The sequence below is a fragment of the Temnothorax americanus genome, unplaced genomic scaffold (genome assembly GCF_048541705.1).
Source record: "Temnothorax americanus isolate GAGA-0224 unplaced genomic scaffold, ASM4854170v1 Scaffold155, whole genome shotgun sequence".
NCBI lineage: Eukaryota > Metazoa > Arthropoda > Insecta > Hymenoptera > Formicidae > Temnothorax > Temnothorax americanus.
This window is the reverse complement of record NW_027509292.1, coordinates 151,221-155,154: the sequence shown is the minus strand read 5'-3', so window position 1 is coordinate 155,154 and position 3,934 is coordinate 151,221. Positions and strand designations below refer to the sequence as shown.

At 39.6% G+C, this 3,934-nt stretch overlaps 1 pseudogene across 1 annotated transcript; it reads left to right on the top strand.

The window, feature by feature from the left end:
* Positions 1 to 266: 266 nt before the first annotated feature.
* LOC143895366 (uncharacterized) lies at positions 267 to 3,552 on the top strand (annotated as a pseudogene). The gene is made up of 2 exons (XR_013256294.1): positions 267 to 2,483; positions 2,573 to 3,552. The product of XR_013256294.1 is annotated as an uncharacterized LOC143895366 (transcript).
* The last annotated feature ends 382 nt before the right edge of the window (positions 3,553 to 3,934 follow it).

Genomic DNA, 3,934 nt, shown 5'->3' with positions numbered 1-3,934 from the left:
TAGAAAAGACTAAAAAATATAATAGAATTAATAAAAATTGTTAATAATAAAGGGGTGACATTGTGGTAACGTCGCATAACCGGCGCGTGCCAAAGCAGCTACGTCATAACTGAAGAGAGAAGGAGACAGTTGAGACAGCAGATCGTATGTCTGTCCTCCTCTCCTCGCTCGAAACTTGCCGAGCGCAGGGCTGCCCGAGCGCGGCCGCCGCGACCAGCATATCCCCTTTAGCTGGGTAGTTTGGACACAAACCATTAACGGCCGCAGGGGGAAGTGATCCGCGCAGTTCCTTGGGCCTAACAAACCCACGGCATTAACCCGAGTTCCCGACACCGCGGACATACACACACAACTACACATACTCGCGTCAGTGCATTTGAAAAAAGACACGCCTCACGGCTCATACTTGCGTCAGTGCAATTGAAAATAGACACGCCTCACGGCTCAAATTCGACAAGTGGTTCGTCCTGGCCGTTTTCGGAGCAGTACTGCTTGAAGGCCAATCACAGAAGAAGAAGAAAGCAAACCATTAACACGGACGCAAGCCATGTGCGTGGTACGCCTCGCGAAAACAGTCAGCTATTTTTGTATCAAATAAAGTTTTTGTATTTGGCAAGAAGTGTAGTGCTTCCGAAAACTCTCCTCGTCCTACCAGATCCACAATAACTAACTAAACATTGGTCTTTCGAGCCGGATCTGAACGAGGCGCGGTTGTTTCGTGCAAACCAGGATTCGAGTTGCGCTCGTCCGAGTGTACAAAGACGAAAAGAGTGTACATACGTGTGCGGAAAGAGTAGTTTTGCGTGATTAAACGAGCATAATTCCATTAAGCCGAAAGGTTGCGTCGTTGTTGGCCTCACGCAACGGTCAAACAAAATGTTGGCGCTCGAGAAGCTTGTAAGAAAGCGGGCGTACAGAAAGGGACGTGTTGGACTTCCGTTTCCGGTGCGATAGAGTGTTACACGTGGTGGTTACGCGAGTGCTTTTCGGCAGTGTGTGAGAGCGTAGGAAAGGACTGGTGGAAATGTGCATGTGAAAGGGAGAGAGTGGAGGAGCGAGAGTACGTGTGGAAGTGCAGGGAAGTCGTGAAAGAGAAAGATAGCAAGGAGCACGCAAAGTATAGACTGTGCGCAGGGCTGTGAAAGAGACGGGCTAGGAATATAGCGTTATTAGAAGGGACTAAAGGCAGGAAAGGTAGAGGACGATGATTGGGAGGATGAGGTATGATGAAGGAGAGATGGGGTAAATCTGAAGAATAGTGGCCTCCTCACCGATTTCGTTGAACTTAGGCTTAATCGACGCGTTTTTGCACAAAACGATCGAATCTGGCAGAAAAAAGTGCCGCTCTGCCCCGCAAAGTGAGATAAGGAGATCCTAAAGCCGTCTGTAATACCGACAATCGTACTTTTTGCTTAATTTTTTATTGGCTTTATGGATTTGAAAAAATCTTGCACAGAATTAAAGTATGTGCTCTACTCTGTCGACGACCACCGATTTTGTAACAAAATAAGTAAATAAGATAATAAAAAAAAAATCCACTTTAACAATATGTGCTTTGTATAAAAATTCTACAACTTGATGTTACAAAATGAGGGTGCAGGTCCATTCAGTAAACATAAAAAAATATTATACCGTTTGTAGAATTAGGCTGAGACTCCAAACAAAAAAGTTAGACGAAAAGTACGATTACGTGAACGTAATGTACGTGATGACACCGGACCAGCAGTATTGCGTGTAGCGAGAGATGGCGCAGCAATTGAAACAAGGACAGATGCCTCTCGTTAGACAAGGGCAGATATAGGCCGGTAATATAGAAAATGATAGAAAACGAATTAGAACGGAATTAAAAACGTTCGACATTATCGACATCGAGGAAGTTCGGCCTTCACTATAGAATCCCCTTAACAGTTAAAGTTGACAGGAATCAGGTTATGAGACCTGTCATACCGACGAGCTGTAGCGATTACGAACATGCCCTGCGGCCATATGCGCATGCTCAGTGGCCGCACGCGCATGCAGCGTGACAACTGTTTGGTAAGTCAGAAGTGTAACATAATTCGAAATGATATTTTTTTGTTTTATCATAAGTTATTGTGTCAAAATGCAGCTGCACGAGTTTTTGGCAGTGACTCACGATAAAGACAAATTAATAAATTATTTAATAGAACATAATGTGATAAACAACGAAATATATTGTCCGAAGTGCAATAAAAAATTAAAGGTAAAGAGAGATAATTTCTAATTTCGTTGTCGGAAAGTATTATATGAGAAAAATAAACAAAAAATATGTGAAGAAACAATGCACATTTAAAGGAAGTGTTAGATTTGTTACATGGTTCAGGAAATCTAACTTAAGCCTGGAAACAATATGCAGGATGACCGCATATTTTATTATGTTAAGACCTCCGAGACTTATGTTTATGTGCACAGAGTTACAACTTTCTCAGCACTCGGTTGTTGACTGGATTTCTTTTTGCCAAAAAGTAAGTATCATTTAATATACTTAATACAATGAATATATGTTCAATAGATATATATTTATAGAATTTGTTATGTTGATTTGTTATAATAGGTTTGCATATATTGGGCCGAAAAGAACTCAACGAAACTTGGAGTGCCCAATATAATCGTCGAAATAAACAAAGCAAAAATCGGCAAAAGGAAGTACAATTGTGGCCGAATAATCGAGGGAAAGTGGATCTTCGGTGATTACAAACGTGGCACAAAAAAAATTTTTATTGTGCCAGTGCAAGACCGCACGGAAAAAACTCTGCTTGGGCTGATCAAGGAGTGGATTCTACCTGGGACGACGATAATGTCGGATTGTTGGAAGTCGTACAACTGTTTAAACAATGATTATTTCCAACATCTAACAGTAAATCACTCGATGAATTTCGTCGACCCAGATCGGTAATTACATTGCAATTATATAAAGAGCAACATATGCATTCGAAATACACAACACTAAACTTAGCATTACTAATTTCTATTTGTTTGTCTATTCAGGAGCCCACACTCAGCATATTGAACGTGTTTGGAGAGAAGTAAGGGCTAATATTCCACGGTATGAAACGCGTTCTTTGCATTTAGTGGAATATTTAGCTGAATATCTCTTCAAACGCGTTTATGCTTATGAAGATCGCTTAAGGGGATCTTGCAGTGACAGGCGAACTTCCTCGATGTCGATAATGTCAACCTTTCTAATTTTGTTTCCCCTATATCTGTCTTTGTCTAACGAAATGACATCTGTCCTTGTTTGAATGTTCGCCATCTCTCGCAAGATCCGGCAACTACTGTTGCTGCTTTTCTTGTCATTCTGCATCCGTATTTACATTACTAAAATAATTTTTCGATGGATCTTTTTTTGTACGCATTGAATCTTACTTCTACTTGCACGATATTACTCCTACATGTTTTCCCAAGGGCAGATGATAAACATTATGTATGTATAAACTGCAGAATTTTTGTTTTAAGCAAATATTGTCGTCAGGTGACAGCTGTATGTGCCCAAATAAATAATATTTTTAATTTTTTGGTGTTTTTGATATAAAATCGCGTTTGTTACTTTATATTTTTGCGCGAATTTTAATTATGTAAAAGATTTTTGCAATTCTATAAAGCCAATTAAAAAATCCATCAAAAAACGATAATGTCGGTAAATCATACGACTGCAGGATTCCCTTAAGCAGTTTTTTTTGTGCAATTGCGGAATTGTATCCACCGAAGACTGTGGACGATGAAGTTTAAGTTAGATCTGCTAAACCATGTATTAAATCTAACACTTTCTTTCAATGTGCATGGTTTCTTTACATAATTTTTATGTTTATTTTTCTCATTTAATACTTTTCGACAACGAGAGAGAAATAAGAAATTATTTCTGTTTAATTTTAATTTATTATTGCACTTTGGATAATGTATTTTGTTACTTATCACA